General features: G+C 39.5%; 1 protein-coding gene across 1 annotated transcript in view; it reads left to right on the top strand.

Moving 5' to 3' along the window:
* The window catches only part of TRPC4 (transient receptor potential cation channel subfamily C member 4), a 155082-nt gene that overhangs the window by 1202 nt on the left and 131737 nt on the right, over positions 1–22143 (top strand). The window lies entirely within an intron of this gene.

The raw sequence follows: 22143 nt of genomic DNA, 5'->3' as shown, positions 1-22143 counted from the left end.
GAGGGGACCTCGCTCCCCGCCGGTGGAGATCGCAGGGACCCCACTGGGAAGGCTCAGGTCCTGCCAGGAAGCCTCCAGGGGGGGACCTGGAGGACGGCGAAACGCAGGTAGACAGGAGGAGGGCGCGGTGAAACGAGCCGTGGGACAGCTCATAGATAAATAAAGTGGCTGGTGGGATTCACCCCTGCGTTGGGTTTACACTTGCGAGATCCTGACTGCTGTGGTGATCGGACAGAAGCCATAGTCCTGCTGGAAAGAAGCAGCTGATGCTCCGGAGGCTTAAATGCTGACAGAAAATCACACTCTGCAAAGGGGCAGAACTGTGAAATCTGCTGCAACTGGTAAAACCTGCAGCCTTGTTAATCTAATATTTCCATGTTTTTACAAAAAGATGTCATTTGTGCCCCTTTTGATTTACTGGACTCAGTTGAGTGATTTCCTGTTAGCATGGCAACCAAAATTTATACATCTCTAAGCGTGCCTTGTGGGTGAGATGGCTTTTCCAATGCTGAAACACCTTTTAGGTGGAAGTAAATAAAAACACTTTCTAGTCTGTGTTGTTCTTCCAGAGAATGGGTACTTCTCAAAAAATGAATGAAAAAAAATGATAAAACAGAGGTTGCACCTGGGTTTCCTCTGGGAAAAAATACTTCTTAAAAAGAATCAGTGCGCATATAGGTTTCCAATAGAATACAGTATATACAGAATGGGAAATAGTTTATTGTAAGTCCTGCACACTAAACTAAATGCCAGCCTTACAGCACCTTTAAATCCAATATACTTGAAATTTCAAATTTAATTGTGCTGCAGTGACATAGCATTGTTCAGTATTTACATTACTTTCTCCAAAGCCTGGAAACCTTAGCAAGGTCATCTATGCAAACGTACAGATTCTTCCGTAATTTAATGTCAGTCACATAAGCAACAGTTTTATGTAGAGTCAGAGAAGCCAAGCACCCGAGTGAGACTGCTGTAGAGTTGTCCTAGAGTAGCAGAAAGCCTGGACTTACAGAAGACCTGAGTTTATACCCAAGGCAAGACTCAGAAATAGTCTTTGTCCTTCAATATCAAGACAGCTGAAACTCTCATGGCACGGTTTGGTTTTCCTTTGGTGTCACCTTCTATACTGAAAAACCTTGGGTTTGCTTGCAGAAAGATGGGGTTCTTTACTATAGTTTCTCTTTTTCTTCTGTTGTTCAGACTTTGGAACAGATGAGGCTGTATTTGGAAACAGCAAAACAAAAAAATGTTTGCCTCTTGAAATTCAGCTTCAGCCACTTATTCTGACTCTATATATAGTAGTCATTGCCCTTAAAATAGCTTCAGAAAGAAATTCCATTTCTTTTTATCTCATCTTATTTAAAGCCAAATACTGCTAGTTGAAATTTAAGTCAGCTGAGGTCACTACAGATCAGGAATGATTTTGCTTATCTTTTTGAGTATGCATGCTGAAAATACTGGGGCCTGAGCAATGTGTCTCTACATCTGGTGAAAGTGGATTCGCATTACTCCAGTGTGGAGATTCCAAGTACATATTGGAGGATACATGTAGAAAAAACTATTAAGGTATTAGCTTTCACCTTTGTACATGTGTGTATATTGCCTCGCTTAGGTGCAAAAATAAGCATGACTGCTCATCCCAACACCTGAGACCTGGCTGCATGCCAGTACACTGTTTCATCTGTCAGCTTTTTCTGGGACATGATTCATTGGAGTGTGGTGGCAAAATCAACAGGGGAAATCCCGCGTAGCATCTCTGCCTGCCTCTGGTGATTCTGGTAATCAGTGCTAAAAGGGACTGAATTCCTTTTGAAATGACGACTAAATCACCATGGCTTCTCTTATGGAAAGGCTATATAGAAGCAGGAATAAAAGACTCTGTTATAACCTCTTTCAAGAAAAAGCAGGCAAGAATACAGGAAGCATTGTTGTATTCAGTTAATGGCTTTATGACTGTCAGATTTACCATTACCTTTTCTGTTCAGATTTGTGTTGGGTTATATTCTGGTTACTTTATCAAATATAATATTTTAAATTACTGAAAGAAGGTTGAACATAAAACTTTGTGAATAAACCAATCTTCCATCACCATGTTTTGTGACAACAAAAAAAAATTCCAGAAACCATCTGTTTTAGAAGCCCTGAATCCACTGAGGAAGATAAGACAGACTTGCCCTTACTTTACTACACTTATAAGTAGTGCAGCATAGTATTTGTATGACACCAGCAATAACAGTCCCAGGATCCTCATGTCCACTCTGTGATTTGTTGCTGCAGACCAAGTTCACCTGATTAAATACATATTAATTGTTATAATTTTATATAAAGAACTCAGAGAAGGGAGAGCTGCTCTGCAGGAAGATCTGGATAGGCTGGAAGAGTGGGCCAGCAAGAAACTTGCGAAGTTCAACAAAGACAGATGTAAAGTCTTGCACCTGGGAAAGCATAATCACGGAGTGCAGCACAGGCCAGGGTCTATGCAGCTGGAGAGCAGTTCTGTGGAAAGGGACCTGGAGGTCCTCGTGGACAGAGAGCTCAACATGAGCGAACAGTGTGCTGCTGCAGCCAAGAAGGCCAACAGGATGCTGGGTTGCATCAAGAAGGGCATCGCCAGCAGAGAGAAAGATGTCATTTGCCCACTCTGCTCAGTGCTTGTCAGGCCACACCTGGAGTACTGGAGTAGTGTGCAGTTCTGGTCCCTGCTATGCAAAAAAGTTGTGGACAGGCTGGAAGGGGTCCCGAGAAGGGCCACAAAGATGTTCAAAGGATTGGGAAGCCTGCCATACGAGGATAGGCTGGGAGAACTGGGTTTGTTCAGCCTTGAGAAAAGAAGGCCGTGGGGAGATCTTATCACCATGTACCAGTATTCAAAGGGTGGCCACAAAGAGGATGGAGACTTCCCTTTTACAAGGAGTCACATGGAAAAGATGAGGAGTAATGTGTACAAGTTACTCCTGGCTACATTCCAAGTGGACACAAGAGGAAATTTTTTTACAACAAGAACAATCAGCCATTGGAATAAGCTCCCCAGGGAAGTGGTGGATTCCCCAACATTGGACATTTTTAAGAGTCGTCTGGACAGGGTGCTGGGCCATCTTGTCTAGACCATGCTTTTGCCCAGAGGGGTTGGACCCGATGATTGTTGAGGTCCCTTCCAACCTGGTATTTTATGAATTCCATGACACCAGTCCTAGTTCAGCACACGCTGGTTTTCCATTAGTATTTGCTGGCCACACTAGTTCTTATTTTATTTTTTTTTTAAAGTGATTCCTTCTGATATCAGTTTTATGGACCAAAAATGCAAAATACATCCTTCATTGGCTCAGAGAATTGTGAACTCATGCCATCTGCATTCACACCAAAGATCAGACTGGAAAAACAGATACTAGGGTCCTCATGTCCCCATGCCAGCTAGTCATGCAAGGTGCAGTTCAGTTGGCTTAAGGTATATCCCCTGACTGCCAGCTTCCACTCTAGGAGGACACCAGTCTCCTAGTCTTGTAACATACAGGCCAGCCTTTTGTGGCTACATCTGGTACCCTGAACTGACATGAAATACCTAATGAGGTGAACCTGTAGGGTCTCTCTTCCTTTCCTGGAAAGAGAAAGGCAGAAGCAGAGAGTGAACCATGCCCCATATCTTGTCATCTCCTTTAATAGCAGAACAAGCATCCTATAGAGGTGCCTGTCTGTATTTGCTAACTATGCAGCAAGACCTGAGACAAGAAACATGCCTTCTTAAGCTAAGTTAGCTGAATCCCAGCTGTGCAGAGCAGGCTGTGGTAGTACAGCACAAAGGTTAAATAAGCACAGAGGTCAGTAGTGAGATCCGGGACAAATGGTTGCTATAATCAGGCCAAAAAGCCCTTTTTTAAAAAAAAAGCCATGCATACACATACACATACACCAAGCTGCCATGCTAATTTTGAAAGAATCTGTAAACAGCATGAATTTACAACTGACTGTTGGGTGTACGCTTCTGGGAGTTTGCCAGCTCCCACCTCTGCAATCCAGTTTCCTTACATAGGATTTTTCAAAACATATAGTCTTGTGCAAACTGTCAGTAACTACCCAAAACATTTGTCACTTTTCAGCTCAGGTGTCTGGTTCTCATGTTCGTCAGAGAGAGGCAGCAACAGCCAAAGAGCTAACAGTTTTCTAGTGAAGGCCAAGTAGTAGAGATGATTTTTAGTCCAAGCCATAAAGTATGAGAGGAGCATTAATACATCTACCCCACAATGTGTGATGGGAAGTTGGCCTAGCCTGAGAGCTTTGCTGCTCCTTATGAGATGTGGGTGTTCTGCCAGTAAGGACCTTCCTATAGTAGACTCCATGTGGGATTGACTGAGAATTCAAATTTCTCACTTTAACCATCATTTAATCAAAGTACCCACTCACATCAGAGGAGGTGAGCAGTCCTAGGAAAATCAATGCAGTCATTAGATTAATGGACATGCTTTTGCCTGTGTTCCTTCTGTGTTGCTGTAAATCAGAGGAAGAATACTAAAGCATTCTATTTTGAACATGAAAACTGTAATATTCCCTAGCATACAGATATCTTGGACAGATTAGCAATTTGGTGTCAGACCTGACAGTACTGGACTAAGAAGAGAGAGCACCAAATTTACTGCCAACAAAAATTTCATTGTCTTCTGTATTTAAACTTTTTTTTTTTTTCTAAAAATGTGTATATCTTAAACTTTGTTTTTGCTAGTAAGTATTTTATTTCATGCGTTTATTTGCTACTATATTTTCCATTATAAAATGCAGAACAGGCCAATTTACTGTTTGAGTAGAGGAATAGACAATAGGATTGTAGCCAAAGGTACAGGGTCATATTGTGTCTGATTTAAGATTACCCCCAGTGTATCTGTATATAGTAATTTACGTCAAAAACATTTTTGCTGACAAGCCTTGAAAAGCTCAGAAATGGGATTTTTTGCACCAAAGGTCAGGTTCTTTTTGCCTAGCCACCACAAATTTGATTGCCAGTTGTAAACCAACCATCTATGTTCCTTGCATAGTCACTGAAGAGAGACAGAAACCTCCAGTGGACAAACTAGTCCATCCAATTCATACACCTGACATAGAGTGGAAGGAATCAGGTATTTATTGTTGCTGATTGTTGTTGGATTTCACACTGGTAAAGTAAGGCAAGATGAATGTCACCCTACTGGTATAAAAATAAAAAAAGCGTATTCAGAGCGGACAGAATATAGACATCTATTTTCTTCAAAGGTATCTCAAGGTCCCGTTGACCTTCGTGGTACTGATACAGACATTCTAACAGTAACTAGATGACTACAACATAATTCAAATACCCTGTTGTCTGTTCTCAGATTTTTAAAGAGTTTGTGGTTGGATCAGTAGCTAAAATACAGCTTGTAGCTGTGCCAAGGGAAATGGGAGTGTCAACTGGACCCTTGTGAAAGAAGAACACACAGTTCTGGGTGCTCGCATCCCACCTCCTGCAAGTGCAAGATGTCTCTCTTCCGGAGGGAACATGCTGCATCTGTGGAGCAAAGGAAAGCAAGCACAGATTCTTTTCAACTGCTCTCAACGTTGCCATCTCCACAATGTACCTTAGTCTACTGAAAGCATAATTACAACAGAAGTTATCTTTCAGTGATGACATTGTTGTTTTAATCTCTGTTCATGTGGAAATGTTCGTTATTATCAAAACACTTCAAAATAAATCCTTCTGCTACGCTTCAGCACTGACTGCTACATGCGTCCTGCCTATCTTCCACTGGAAAACAACTCAAATATCCCATTTGTGTTTTGCTTATACTGACAACATTTTGTTTTAGATTGGGAGAGATGTTTGCCTTTCATTTTTGATGGTAATCACTTAAAGCAATGAGAGCTGTAGTCAATCCTTTGAACTTTATGCTGGCATGGTGAACTTGTTTTTGATGTGTTCTGTAGTACATTTGTACCTGCAACACCATCAGTTTCAAAAGCATACACTTCCCCTATGGTGGCTTTAACTGTCTAGTAGATACCCTACAGAAGGAATTTTGGCCATGAATAAAACCAAAACCAAGTTGCCTACAGAACAGTTGTCTAATTTGCCTTAAGACTCTTAGCTGCAGAAGTGGCATTCAAAAGGCAGTAACTGCTTGTCTTTGAATTCATGTAGACACCTTAATGTCAGACCTGTGAGTCAAAGCTAATCTTTATATCTTTTAAAAGGAACCTTGTAACTTCGTAGGGTGATTCATGTGACCTGTCTTGAAGGACATTAATTGCCCTCTGCAGGGGGTGCATTTCTTCCCATTTGTAATAAAGGAAGATTGGGATGACAAACCAGCCTTGGATGTCAGTGTTTGGATTTCTAGACTAGCGAATATGAATTTCACCGTTATTTTTCAAATGTTTTAAATTGAAGTACTTCATAGTGCCACGTAAAAATTAATAAAGCTTCCTAAGTCTAAGATGAAGAATATGCTATACTAATGTTTTTAAAACCGATTAGAAACCTGGCATCTATGGCACAGAGATCACATGTTGCAAACTGATGGCGTAGGTATGTGTTTAATATGTAGATATTTGTACCAAGTCCTGTGCTATAACTACTCTTGTATTTTCTTGTAAAAGGCATCCGGCTTGGTACAGAACTGTTGCAAAATAATATTTTGGTCTGCCCACTTACATAAAAATATTTTATTAATGATTGTTTAACTTAGTGATACTAACTTTGGCCATATTTGTTTATGCACTGAGGCCAGTTGTACGAAATACTGACGTGATTTGAGATGATTACATTTATTGCTGCAGTGTCTTTACATAGAACTAAACTTCCACATAACTTTTTTTAGTCTTTTTTTTTTCTTTTGATTGAGGATTTGCTTCCTCTACAATACTTAAAACAAGCACACCGAGCGAGGGTTTGAATCTCCCTCTTTTGAGCGTGACTTTGTCTGCAGGTGAAGGAAGCAGGGGATGCTTGGTGAGCTGGGTTGCATTTCAGTGGTCAGGCACTAGGCCTTAGAGCTGCACTTACTGAACTGACAGCACACACTGGATTTTGTAGGGATGGGTTAGGATAGAAGAAGGATTTCTCACTCATCCCCAGAGCGTTTCCTCTTCACTCACTTCCTAGAAACCACCCTCATTTTGCTACTGCCTCTGCTGGCTGTAGGCCACGTGGGAGATTTCTTCCATCTGAAGAATTCCTTTAGGTTAACCGCAGACAAGACCTAGCTTTTTAAATCTTTATAATTAAAAAGAAAAAAATCCAGGGCATAAGTACGATCTGGATATATGCCTTCAATCTGTTCTGTCATTGTATTTTGTTAAAGGGACATTACTCTCATAACAAGGTATTTCCTTGCTTACCTCCTTCAGTGAAGCACCATGTTGTTTCACCAGTGCCTTCTTACTGATGTACTCTTGTGCATTCAACCTTGTCCCTTATTAATGTTGGGTTTCCTGATTCCTTGCTCAGTATGTTAAATCCAGAAATTGTAGGTGAGCTCCTACTGTCACTGAAGAGGATTTAATTTGGCTTTAATGTTACAAAGCACCAGAGTCTGGGGAAGAGCCAACCACCTCACCTTCAGGAGAGGGTTTGGCCAGGAGCACCCATGTGTGGGTCTGTAGGTCTGTCCAATGAGATACGTTCAAGGAGCTCATTAGCTGGTCAGTCCTCAAAGCTTCTGTAGTTCTTCAGGGAACTGCTACTAACACCCAAGGAATGAGTAACTTAGCACAGTGTATCTTGTACTCCCCAAACCTCACGTGTCAGGATCCTTATATTCAGGAAGAATCAGTGCTGATTAATAATTCTCAGTGATAATTTACAACCAGGCTTCTCTTAAAACTGATGTTTTGCTGACTTCAGGTAAGGTAGCAAGGGCATAAGTGGGACTTCAAGGAGGAGAGAAATAAGATGACATTTCAAAACAAAACCGGACAAAACAGTAGAGGTTTTCATTTCAGAGCAGTCATATAAATAAAGAACAATGAAGACCATCTCTCTGTTGAGAGACACTAGCACATTCAAATAGGTCAGCTCACTCTCATATTCTCCATGATATTCCCATTGACAGTTAGGTAATAGACATCTTTCAAACCTTGACTTCCTTCTGGAAAAATAGTAGTTTGGTAGGCAAGCATACTGGGGCAAAATGACACTTTAGTCATCTTATTCCATTAGTGTCTTCTTGCCTAATTGCCTATTTACTATTATTTTAACTCTCTTTTGCTGAAAAAACAAAGCCTACAATAAGAATTACCGAAAACAATCATCAACTCATCAGAGCAAAGCTTTATGGTCAGCACATGATGGAATTAATTTTGAAGAAATAAGATATTACCTGCGTTTTGTCATTTGACCTTGATTCAAGAAAAGTATTCAAACATAACAGAGTCTTGGTGTTCTACTGAAAGCAATGCTTCAGATGGTACTTCTTCTTAAGCATTGACTTCATTCCTCTCCTCAGTATGAGACATTTGCCTGAATCCAGGTTTAAGGAGCATAATTTGAAAGTTCAGGTGAAAATTTTGTGTACGATAACAAAGAAAAATATCAATACTAGACAATTTTTGTATAGAGAATCCAGCATCATTTTAGCAATTTCACATGTGGTAGAATTATGTTAAAGATGTTTCTACTATGCATGTTTGCATTCTCCTTTGGAAGTGTTACTTTGGTTCACAGAGATGCAAGTCATTATTTGACACACACAACCCCCACTTTTATCATAGCCGTCTGAGAAAACTTTGTGCTTTTATTATGTAGGTAGCTGTCATTTAACAAGCCCATTTTATAGGCAGAGGTGCTGTATTCAAAAACAAGTTCAGCAGCTTTTATATATTGTAAAGCTTCCTAAAATCCCGCAAGCTGTCTGCTTTTAGATTTATTTGTGTACTTATTTTTTTAAATTGCAACTGTGCATGCACTTTGGGCTTAGAGAACATGAAAATTACAGGTGAATTTAAATGATGGCAATGGTCAAAGTAATTTGAAATTCTGACACCCTAACATGAAATTTTACAAAACAAAAAATAAATCAGTTGTGCTTTCTCATCAATCATACACACATTGGTTCAGTTGTAAGATGCAATTTTAAAATTTGCCCCCTTGGTTCCAAGAGAATTATAATGCTCTGAAAATTTATTGTTTCTTCTCAATAATTTAGCAGTTTATGGAAAATATATTATACCTTCTTGCAGTCAATGCAAGAACAAGTTGTGGAGAATCTAGTCCAAAAATCTTGCTGCTGTTGGGTATTTTAGAAAAATGCGTAGGCCTAAAACATTAACCTATTTGCCATCATTGCCATAGTTCCAACCCACATCTACCCTGTAATGTTGGGATGGCTCTCAATCATTTTCTCCATTCTCTGTCTAGATATTTTTTTCTGTTGCAGTTCACAGACTTGTATACTGAAGCTTTTCATGAAGGGAAGCAGTGAATGTTTGGTTTCAGTATACTGCTAGAGTGGACAAGGACTGAAATCTCACTCTATCTGATTATAAGAATTCCTGCGTCTTCCTGTTGCTGGGACATTGGCTTTAAGAATGAAAATTAAATAGGCAATGACACATATGATTTTTAAACCAAACCTCGTTTTTAATAGTTTGTAAAACATTCAGGAACCATTCTGAACAGTTTTTTATAGAATTGCCAGAAAGCTGATTGTCATTTCAAGATTATACCACATCAAAGCAAAAAAAATTAGCCTTAGAAGTCTAACATTATAAGCAGAATGTTACTGGACTATTACATCTTCAATATGTTCAAGCTGTTATTCATACTTACAGTAGATCACATATATTTCATTGGACATAAAGTAACACAGTTTTGTTTTAATGTCTTATCTATCAACTATGAAACCAGGTGTTGTATTACAATGCAATCATCAAAACTGTTGTTCTGTTTCTTCAACTTTGCTTAATGTCTTGTGACATCTCTAACTCTTCGGAGTAATAGCTCAAAACACTGCAGTAGAGCTAATTTCTAATGTGGGCATTCCACTAGCAGTCTTTATAGGAAAGGCAAATAATTCATTTATATTTTGATAATTTGGAAGGAAATAATAGTGTCTGCATCTATAATCTGAAAGATTTATGGATTTATGAATGTCCAAATTATATTCTGTGCCAAAATATCCTTATAGATATTTATACTTTTGTGTGTGTGCACACATAACACACATAGCTATATATACACACATTACAGACGAACACATGTATATTTACATACATAGAGATATTTATGTGCACTATGTGACTGAGACACTTTAAAGGTTAATTTTTGCTCTGGTGAGTGAAAGAGAAGAGCTATCCAGAGGTCAGGAATACAGCCCATTAAAGTGTCTATCTTGTGTGTGTACACACAGAGTTATCTGTATCTCATTGGCTGGGAACTTTTACTTCTCTCTGCACTTGCTGATACGATTTAAATGCCAAGTGTTTGAGTTCTTGGCCAAGTATGGCTTCTTTGCCACCCCAAGCAAAGAGCTGTGAATTTAACTGTAATGGCAACCTACCAGGACATGGAAAATTTGTAGCCATCCAGAGGTGGTTCCTTTCCTCGGGAGTTCAGAAAATCCCAAGCGGTGGAGGCTTCTTAACAGGCAGCAACTTCTGGGCATGGAGCTGACAGCCCTGACATTCTGCTAACTTAGACACAGCTCCTACTAGGGATTTTTTTTCCTAAGTCTGGTAGCGCATACAGCTTGACTAGAACTGAGTCAGTATTTGTCACTTTGTTTATTATCCAGAAAGAATTTTTTTGATAGACTTCTATGTAGAAATAGTAACTCATCCATTTAAACACAACGGTCTTAATCACAATCATGTAAGACTAACAATAACATTTTTAACTGTTTGATTCTTAGTAGAACTGCACATGGCAGCTGTCAGGGAAAGCTTCTGAAAGGAGGCAGGATACTTTTGTGCTATGCTGCTTCAAAGCTTCTTCAGAAACCTGCTTCTGAGCGTAGAGACCACAGTGTTCATGATACAAAAAGAAAAGGTAGTTGATCCTTCAGGATCCTGCTGGTTGTTTCACAAAGAGTCATTGCAGCGGCAGCAGCCTGAGAGCTGACTGTGCTTTGTGATCTCCTGCACTCGAGTGTAAGAACTACTATGAAAATAGAGGAGGAGGATACAGGCACAATGAAAAAGGAGATTTTAGATTAAGCAGAGTATATCATCTAAACTGATCTAGAAAATGTCAGTCTGGCCCAACAGCTTCACCTGAATATGGTCCTTGTCAACTGGTTCAGAAAAGCAGTTACTTGAAATATCTGATAAATCACCTTTGTTGACATAAACAGGAAACTCACAACCAATATTCCATATTCTTGCCTTAAAACTCTTGATCATCTTTGTACTCATCTGACTACAAAACACTGAACAAACAGCCCTTTTTTTTTTTTGCCTGGACCTGTGAAGTAGCTGCACAAGGTGACTGAGCATAAAGGAACCAAAGAGAACAAAGCCAGCTACTCCCTTTGACTTCTCTAGATAACCATGTCTGAGTTAGTCACAAACTGGTGTTCAGAAATTACTTTCCAGATCTTGATCTCATATGCTTTAAAAATATTTTAAAGTTTTCAAAATTCTGGCATAGAAAGGTTAAATGATTTCTGACTCATTAATTATTAATATCTATCATTGCTAGATAATTTATCCAGTTCCTCTGAGTGTTAGCTAATAACTTATGCAGTAGAACTGGTAACTTCACAGATCAAATAAGGGTAATTGCTGATACCAAGACAAAATTAATAAAATGCAAGGATTTGACTTGGTTTGCCAGGTCAGAAATGAAGATGATAGCCAAAAGATGTACACAAAATAGATTTGCTATTTCAAGTGAAGTCGGTAGCAGCTGTTCTGAAGAACACAGATAAAGCACAGACTCATTTTTGCTGAGGTCCATAAGTGGGCTGTTTTTTTCATTGATTGGGTGATAGTCTTTCACAGACATGTTTTCACAGTTCTTTCTTTCAATATTCTACTGCTTATCTCCTTGTTGTTTATAATAATATATTCCATTTTTAATCATTATAATTATTTTACTGTGTCATACAAAAAAAAAAAAAGATACACGAGGTTTGTTCCAGTGTTGGAACACAGACAGACCTGAGGGCATTGGGATTCCTCCTCCAGCTGTCTGAACCTTGAATGTCAATGTGAAGAAACTGAATAGCCCTCTTCAGGGGCAAATCATTGTCTTCGAGTATACTAGAGGCTGAAATAACCTCTGAAAATCCTTTACTGACTGAGAGATCCTGAGTAATCTTAGCTTAATAACTCTAGACTGCTGACAATTAATCTGTCCTTTATCAGAAGGATCAAGTTGCAAAAAGAGTGACAACTGCAAGCTTCATCTCTCCTATTTTCCTCTGCTGCCTTTCTGGGTTTCAGCAGTGGTCAGAAACATGACTGAACTAAAATAGGTAAGTATAGGCATCCCCAAGTTTCCTATAAAGCTAAAAACAAGAAGAGGGCATTTCCAAAATGTCTGTATGAAGATTTATGAAAAAAAAGAAAAAAAAAAAAAAAGGAAAAGTTGCTACAGGATTACAGGTGTAAAATGGATTAGAGATGAGAACAGAAAGCAATAGTAATTAAGACCAATTTAAAAGAAGATTTAACAGCTGTTCAATTCCAAAAGATAAAGACTGTTTAAATAAAACACAAAGAATAGGAGGAAGCACACCAGGGAATAGACAAATACTGAAGAGATTTCAAAGAGGGTTTAAGACTAGATAAAACCATGGATTGCTGAAGAGGGAAGAGATGGCTGGAAGTAGAAGATTAACAGATTGAGTGGTACAGTAAAGCCACATCACAGTGAACCAAAAAGCTAAGAAAAGCACTTGCTCTGTCATTTGTTAGTGTAGATGACAGTGAAATGGGTAGCAGTAATGTGAGAAATAGTAGTTTTTATGATATATAATAACCAGAGTTATTGAACTGCATTTGTAGTGTAGCACTACTGTTGTACTTATACATGTGTATCTCTTCATTGCTTTCTGACCTATAGTTTCTGGCACATTGAAACAGAAGTCCTAGATGAATGAATGAATTTATAATTTCCTTAACCTTGGCCCTGCAATGATTTATTCCATACACTGTGAGTGATCCCCTACCCAGCTAAGCCAAAATTTGCTTTGCCACTGATTTCAGCTGTGATGTTACTTCAACTACTGTGTAGTCATAATGCCTTTGATATTTTAGCAGCAGTCAAGATTGAAAGATCCTAAGAGTGGTGGGACAAACTGGCTTACTGGAGTGTTGGCAGTAGAAGGTGGAACATTTTACCATATATTATCTTGGAGGTTTCACATGAAAGAAATCAAAGCGTACATGAGAATGTGCTTAAAATTGCCTGGGAAAGCACAAAGAAAACAAAATATGATAATACCACTGGACCCTTAAATAACATCATCTGAGTGACACCAAAAGTCAGCTATGTAGTATCATGGATGTAATTGCTAAACTGTAGCAGTCCTGGCAGCTTTTGACAATAAAATGAATCATGTATTTGGGTGATACAACATTCTTAATCGTACTTAATTCTCAAAGTATTCTCTAGCTGTTGAATAAGAAGTAACACAGACCAAGATCTACACCAAGTCTTGGCAGTCAAGTAGGAGAGACTCCAAACAAAGTAAGTTGTAACAGATCTCTCAATGAATATACTCTACTTGAACAGATAGATGAAGCTCAACAATGGAAACAATCCTTTTTTTTTTTTTTCAAATAAAATCAGTTGAAAGTGAAGGACTCCCATTTCAAGTGTCAACCAGTCTTGTTAATTTGTGTTTTTCAAAGTGCTGTAAAAATGGTGTTGTTACTTTCTCTAGAAATGTGTTGTTTTCCTAAGTATAGGATAGGTAAATCTCATTATTTGTGCAAAATAATACAGTGAACTCAAACTGTGGTGGATTAAAACCTGGAAGATAAAAACTGAAATGAAGGACATAACCCATGTTGAAGTGAATCAAAGTTTTTCAACTAACTTCAATACAGTCGCAGCCTTACTGCCTCCATCTAAATTCTTTTAAGCATACTAGCTTGTGTTTGACAGTGGCAAAAAAGCATATTTATAGACAGGAGTACAGTAACAGAGGACGCATATATCATCATTTGTTGTAGTACTCTCTCAGACTCCAACCACTTTCAATTAATGGTCTTTTGTAGCCAGATATGGTTTCTCTGTGTTTTCTAATCCTCTGCAGGTTTTTGTTTCATGAACTCATCCAGCCTTCCATGTCACCCATGTACACTTTTAGCATCTTCACAGTCCTTCAGCAATGAATTCCTTGAGTAACTGCCTGAAGACTCATCAGCTCTTGTTTTTCTTGAACCTGACTCCTACTGCCTTCGTTTGATTCTTCTGGATCTTCTACATGAAAAGCCAGTGAACAATTAATCCATGTCTGTCCTTTTCCTGACACCCATAATTACACAGACCTATATTACACCTTCCATCTGTCATTCTTTTACAGAATGAAGATTTGTAATTTACTTAATCATTCCACATCTGGAAGCTCTTCTGTGAGTTTAATTGTTCTGCTGCCCTTCTCTGAATGTTTTCCGGTGCTACTGGCTTCTTTTTGAGATAAGGAGCCTAGAAATGCATGTTCAATTCTTTGCGCTACTCTGAAACTAAAGACACATTAGTACGAGTGAAGCAAATTATGTTTGACAGGAAATGGACATATTAATTAGAGAAAGTTCATCTTACCTTTTGGGAACCATAACTCCAAATTCTTTGCCTTGCCCCTTGTCATCAAACAAGAGTTACAGAATACTTTCTTTTTCCCGAAGCCAACTTGGAAGAGGTAACTGAGACATGAGAATATAACTGGTCATGACCCATTTAGGCTTAGACAAGAAAGGAATATTTATAAAATATCTTCTATTTTGTTTATGGAAGTCTATTTCAATGCTGGGAGCATAACTTCTAGTCTTCTATTTGAAATAAAGATCAAACAGCTCTGTAAAACCTGAATCATTATCTTCTGGAAACACTTGCTAATACTAGTAATCAGTCCTTTTAATTCCTGTACATGTGTTAAAATTCTGCTTATTACTCACTGTAGCATATGGATCTAATGCAAATTGTACAGGAACATTCATTATTCACTTGAACTTTCACTGGTTTTGCACTTTAATGATTCTCTGCCCAGCTAAACTTGTCATTTTCAGTTTGTTAAAAACACATCTCAGTCAGGCCTGTGGAACTGTAGAATTTAAGAGAATAGGCATTTACTGAGTCATTTAATATTGAAAATAAGAGCAGGGAGACTACCCACTGAGCCATTCAGAATCCACCATTCTTTTCTAGCTTTTGCACTCTAATTACATGTATCATAAAGTTACAATCCCTCTTTTTCTTCAGAGTTTAAGAGTAAAATTTCAGTATATGTGTTTCTCTTCAAGATATCAAAGGAAAATAAATTAGAGGTCCTTTAACAAAAAAGTTAACAGTTTGATTTTTTTTCCAGTTTGCCCATTGAAGGGAAAGGAGTCATCATTCACTCTCATTTCTTTCACATCTACCTGGAAAAATTAGAATTGATATTATAGTATTGTTGAGAAACGTTCATAGTCAAGTTCCTACTCAGTTGGCATTGCCAGAAACATAACCCAGCCATGGGCTACAGCGGTTCTGATTTTACCGGTGTTTGAAAACTTCATACATGCCAAAGAATGATGTCAGTTCCCTAACACTGTGAGGTGTTGTCTTTGTTACTGTATGAACAGCTGAAGTACAAGGACAAAGTATAGCCAAAGCCACACAGAAGCCTGTGGCCAAATAATTTCCAAACTTTGAGGAACCAGTAACCTTTAAAGTGTTTCACTGTCTACTTTTCCCATCCTGTCTGATAGTTAATTTTTAACTACAAACAATACAAAGGTGATATGATTCTATCATGCATATCGGTGGCAGAGCATTAGGAATTATAATCTTGTAGATCAGAAATGCCACAAAGTCTATAACTCAAGTCACTGCTCTATAATGTGAAGAAAAAAAAAACAAACCCTTTGTGCTTCTCATGTTTTTATGTTGCTGGGTTCTTTCCTCAGCAACTGCATTGCAAAAGTTATTCTGCTTTTGATGTGTTTTGATCTGGGATTCAGATATTCACTTGATTCCAGCATCTTGATCTTATTGACATAGATCATGCTGTTTGACAGCATTTCTCCATGCAAACCCTTGGGACATCACACATTTGCGTTACTCTTTCAGAAAGAAAAAGGCTCAGCCTGAATGGCTCAGTTTGTCTTTTGCTCAAATTCTTGACAGGGTTACAGAACACCACAGATCAGCTTTAGTCATATTTGACTAAAGAAAAAAAGGTTAAAATAGAAATGAAATGGGTACATGGACAGCATCCTTGAGGTCCCCCAGTTTTCTCTCTTGAGCATCAGTGGTGAATAATCCTGTTATAGGCAGCCAACTCTGGCTATGGAACCCAGGGGGATTCCTTTTGTTCCAACCCAATGAATGGGAGGCTGCAGTTACATGTCCCCAGGTCCAACCTGTCACCATGCTGAGCGTGTACTCCCAAAAGACAAATATGTGTACATGTGCACACACACAGAACATGGCTGGCCGCACAGATTAACACAGAACACAATGCCTTTACCAGCACTTGCACCCAGCACTCACATAAACATGAATGATACAGAAGGTCTGATCCTGTTCCTCCTCTAGATACAAGTCCCTCTGGTTGCTGGCCTTGAGCACTCCATGTAGCCAGTAGCTGGTCCCAGATCCCCCGGTCTCCCTCCATTGCTGACACCTGCACCTATAAGCTGCTTAAGGTTACTGTTCCACTCCAAGTGCTGGTACTCAGACCTCTTACCCTACCTGCCTGCTAACCAGCTTGAAGCTTGCTAGTGTTCAATCCCACCCACTCAGAGAACACACCTACACAGAAGATGGTTAGAAACAGGATTTAATGAGAAGGGGTGGACTGTGGTTATCAAATGCAGGGCTCAGACAAGAATACTGACCAGCAACCTGTCTAAACTTGACCACCCATTTTATCCCATTGTCTTTTTAATTTCCCACATTTGTTCCTTCCCAATCCATGATCCCTTCTTTTCTCTGCTTTTGATCATTCCTCTAAACATTCCACATAAATTTTGCACATTCCCCAGCCCACCCTAAAACATCCCTTAAGTTTTACACAATCCCAACAATCTCTTCCTCCCTCATCTTAAAAGAATTTCTTTACTCTGTAGGCAATAACCCCTTCTAGATGACACAGCTTTCTGGAGAGAGGTTTCCTCCTTGACTCTTCTGGGTGTGTTTCATACCACACAGTGATTTAATCATTCCCCTGCAAGTCTCTTAGAGAGCAGCCAGGTCCAGGTGTTCCGTTTGCATCAGGTGGGCTGTTGGGGTTCCACCTGACATGATTCCTCTGGTCCTGTGGGTCACCATGTTTACTGCAATTAGCCTTTAATCAGGTAATCTAACACATACTGTCTTCGTGGTTAAATTATTGAATGAGCCAATTTGTTAGGAGTCATCCTAGTGGGTAATTGCACCTTTTTAGTTCTATCTATGAAAAGTCCTGAATTCCCACTGTAGTTTGTACCACAGTTGAATAAAAACAGCTCACTAAAACTGGACGATGTGACAGCAAATCACCATTCAGGGTAAGGCAAACTGGAAGAATGTAAAGCAGAAAAAAGTTCCTAGATTTTGCCCTTTTTACTTCATGCTGATGCTGCTGGCCTTCTCATAGTATTAGTTACACACATGGTACTGCTTTGCTTTCCTCACTGTGTCATGAAGCAAAAGTGTCAGTAGAAATACCTGGCCCTTTCTCAGCAGTTTTGGGGTAGGCAAATAAGTAGCCCTGTAATGTAGCTAAGTGTAGAAGTGATAATGTTTTCTTTCAGTGTATATTATAGTAAGAGCTAATATTGTGCTCTTCAGCTTACTGGACAGAAGATAACAAGAGCAGCATTCACACTCTAGATGAACTTCTATGTAGCTTAATGTGTTATCTTCCCTGATCCAGTCAGGCAGTTTAAACTGTCTCTGTGCCACTGATGCATCCAAGACTGTTTGGTATTTTATAAAATACTGGTTTACCTGGAAGTGTCTGTTAGACTCCAGATCTTTACTTTCTCCTCTAGTGAATGTAAGTTGCTTGAAAAGAATGTTGCTGCTTCATTGTTTAAAACCTCCGTGATCTTCCATTAAATTTGTTGTTCCTACTGTGAGGACAGCTACACACTCCAGCCAAGGTTCTGCCGAGCCCCAGACTAATCTAATGCTTGACCCACAAACTTGTGATATTAGTTCAAAAACAGCACTCCTCACATTAGATCTTAATGTCTCTAAAATTAAGAGGTCTCCCTTCTGATTAAACAGTTTCTCCCTTTTCTTCCTGATGTCATTGTATTATCTACAATGGTCCAAAGTAGATGTTGTTTACCCTGAAGAATCACATTTTCTAACAACACAGTTATTATTAACAATAACATATTATAAGACAGGGATCAGTCACTTATTGGCTACATTTTATCAAGTTTTAAAAGATCAGTAAAGAAATACACATACAAAGTTTTAATTATTCATTGGCGTAAAATAAAAACTAATCATATTTCCATTTTAAGGTTGATTGAGATGAAAAGTATTTACACATATATTTTGGAGGTAATTATCAACAGAAATTATTATCTTGTGTATAAGAATTAAGATAAATGTGCCATCCTGAGAATCAAGAGTGAGTCATAGGGAAGCAGGGGAAGAGAGAAGTCCTGTCAGCTGGCCCAGATAAACCTCTCTGCTCCGTCAGCACTGCTAGGAGCCTAGTTAATGAAGGAACAAACTGCAAAGGCAGGCATTGGAAATATATTCCCAAGCAAGGCATCTGGATCTTGCAGTTGCCAAGTATGGTCTGTTTATACTCATCATAAATGTTAACGCTATGACTAGAAGAGAAAAAGGAGAAAGAAGGCAGGACAAAACAGCAGGAGTCATAGCAGTAGCAGAACATGGTAGTAAGTCATCCTTCCTGAAATGGATTGCTTATGTTACAGGACATGAGGCCATATTTCACCCTAATCATCAGGCTATGTGTTTGCAAGGTGTAGATAATAAATACTGCCCTGGCAAAAATGATCATACTTTATAAAGGGACATAAAAATTGCAGATGAGCGTGGTTGAACTGTACATTTCACTTAGCTGACTGTAACAAGAAAAAAATACATAAAGGAAGAGTCATGCTTTGGATTTTTCATAGTATTTTTGGTGTGCAGTAAGAAAAGTTGAGAACTGAAAGACAATACATATAACACATATTGCCAATGGGTACTTCCAAAACAGAAGACCGCACTAGACTTATAGCAGTGAACCGTATAATAAACACTGTAGTATGTGGGTGGTGTTACTTCTAACATTCATACACAGTAAATATTATTTCAGTTTTGCTTAAGAAAGGGTACTTTAAAATACAAAATAAATGTCATAGTATAGCCAAGCAGTGAACTTTCAGAAATGGAACTATAGTGTTTGTTGTTTATAGCTAGAGTAACTAACATTAAAAGGTTACTTTTTAGGTACAAAATTGCTAGACCTTTAGTGCAAGACATATTTAAATATGCAGAAAAATAGACAGGCAAAAGCCCACCTAGAACTCAATCTGGCCACTGTTGTAAGTGATAACAAAAGATGTTTTTACAAATACATTAACAAAAAAAGAGAACCAAAGGGAATCTCCATCCTCTGTTAGATGTGGAGGGGAACATTGCCACTGAGGATGAGGAAAAGGCTGAGGTGCTAAATGCCTTCTTTGCATCAGTCTTTAACAGTCAGACCAGTTATCCCCAGGGTATTCAGCCCCCTGAGCTGGAAGGCAGGGACAGATTGCAGAATAAACCCCCTATAATCCAGGAGGAAGCAGTTTATGACCTGCTGAGCCAGCTGGGCACTCACAAGTCTATGGGGCTGGATGGGATCTACGTAAGAGTACTGAAGGAGCTGGTGGAGGAGATTGCCAAGCTACTCTCTGTCATTTATCAGCAGTTCTGGTTAACAGGGGAGGTCCCAGATGACTGGAAGCTTGCCGATGTGACGGCTATCTACAAGAAGGGCCAGAAGGAGGATCTGGGGAGCTACAGGCCAGTCAGCCTGACCTCAGTACTGGCCAAGATTATGGAGTGATATATCATGAATGTGCTCACCAGGCAAGTACAGGGCAAGCAGGGGATCAGGCCCAGCCAGCATGGCGTCATGAAAAGCAGGTCCTGCCTGACCAGCCTGATCTCCTTCTATGACCAGGTGAACCACCTAGTGGATGAGGGAAAGGCTGTGGATGTTGTCTACCTGGATTTTAGCAAAGCCTTTAATACTGTCTCCCACAGCAGCCTCCTAGAGAAGCTGGTGGCTCATGGCTTAGACAGGTGAACTCTTCATTGGGTAAAAAAACTGGCTGGATGGCCGAACCCAGAGAGTTGTGGTGAATGGAGCTAAACCCAGTTGGCACAAGTGGTGCTCCCCAGGGCTCAGTGTTGGGGCCAGTCTTGTTTAATATCTTTATCAATGATCTGGATGAGGGGATCGAGTGCACCCTCAGTAAGTTTGCAGATGACACCAAGTTGGCTGAGAGTGTTGATCTGCTTGAGTGTAGGAAGGCTCTGCAGAGGGACCTGGATAGGCTGGATCGATGGGTGGAGGTCAGTTGTATGAGGTTCAGCAAGGCCAAATGCCAGGTCTTGCACTTTGGTCATGACAACCCCATGCAACGCTTCAGGCTCGGGGAAGAGTGGCTAGAAATCTGCCTGGCAGAGAAGGACCTGGGGGTGTTTGTTGACAGCCAGCTGAATATGAGCCAGCAGTGTGCTCAGGTGGCCAAGAAGGCCAACAGCATCCTCTCTTGTATCAGGAATAGTGTGGCCAACAGGAGAAGGGAAGTGATTGTCCTCCTGTACTCAGCTCTGGTAAGGCTGCGCCTTGAATAATGTGTTCAGTTTTGGGCCCCTCACCACAAGAAAACTATTGAGGTGCTGGAATGTGTCAAGAGAAAGGCAACAAAGCTGGTGAATGGTCTGGAGAGCAGGTCTTATGAGGAGAGGTTGAGGGAGCTGGGGTTGTTTAGCCTGGAGAAGAGGAGGCTGAGGGGAGACCTTATCGCTCTCTACAACTACCTGAAAGGAGGTTGTAGCGAGGTGGGTGGCGGTCTCTTCTCCCAAGTTACTAGTGATAGGATGAGAGGAAATGGCCTCAAGCTGCACCAGGGGAGGTTTTAACTTGATATTAGGAAATATTTCTGAAAGAGAGGTCAGGGATTGGAACAGGCTTCCTAGGGAAGTGGTGGAGTCACCATCCCTGGAGGTGTTCAAAAAGATGTAGACGTGACACTTCAGGGCATGGTTTAGGAGGCACAGTGGTGTTGGGTTGACGGTTGGACTTGATGATCCTAGAGGTCTTTTCCAACCTTAATAGTTCTAGGATTCTAAAAAATTGCACGTGGTGAGAAAAAGCTTGAAAAGTTAAACAGCTTTATTTGAAAATAATCACATCTATATTGTTTGCACAGGTGATGCTAAGTACCTGAACACAACTGTAAGTATCAGTGAATTTTTTTTTCATAACTGCTTAAGGAAAGTGCTGGCCCCTGAATTTGATAGGATGCAAAGGGTTTGGGAGAAGAGATTAATTTTGTGTGGAACTTCCTTTTATTGACAAATGTTACAGAAAAATGTCTTTTTTCTTGCATAGTGTCACCTTTCAATAACTTTATCTCTTAACATTTTAACTTAACCTTTAAAAGTTGTTTCAAACATTTTAGAAGACAAGAGCAGCTGTTCTGTAATTTTGAAAATCTCTGTGTGCTGGGCAAATAAAAAATGAAGTAACCACATAATTACAACTTCTTTTGTTTAATGATCCCAAAATAGTGAGGCACATACAAATACCACATAACATATATGTCCACAGTATCTCAACAGGTTAGTCACAAAACCAAAATATTGTCTTATAAAGGTTGTGCCCCTCTCATTTTTTCTCAGTCACAGTGGGTGGACTCATACGAGCACGAACATTCATAACTGAACAGAAGCTTCAAATTTTGATAACTTCATTTCAGGTTGGCTTTTGTTGTGAAAACAATAAAGAACCTCATCAGCTACATGCCAAAATGAGG

This window comes from Phalacrocorax aristotelis, chromosome 1, assembly GCF_949628215.1.
Source record: "Phalacrocorax aristotelis chromosome 1, bGulAri2.1, whole genome shotgun sequence".
NCBI lineage: Eukaryota > Metazoa > Chordata > Aves > Suliformes > Phalacrocoracidae > Phalacrocorax > Phalacrocorax aristotelis.
This window is presented reverse-complemented; position numbering and strand designations above follow the sequence as displayed.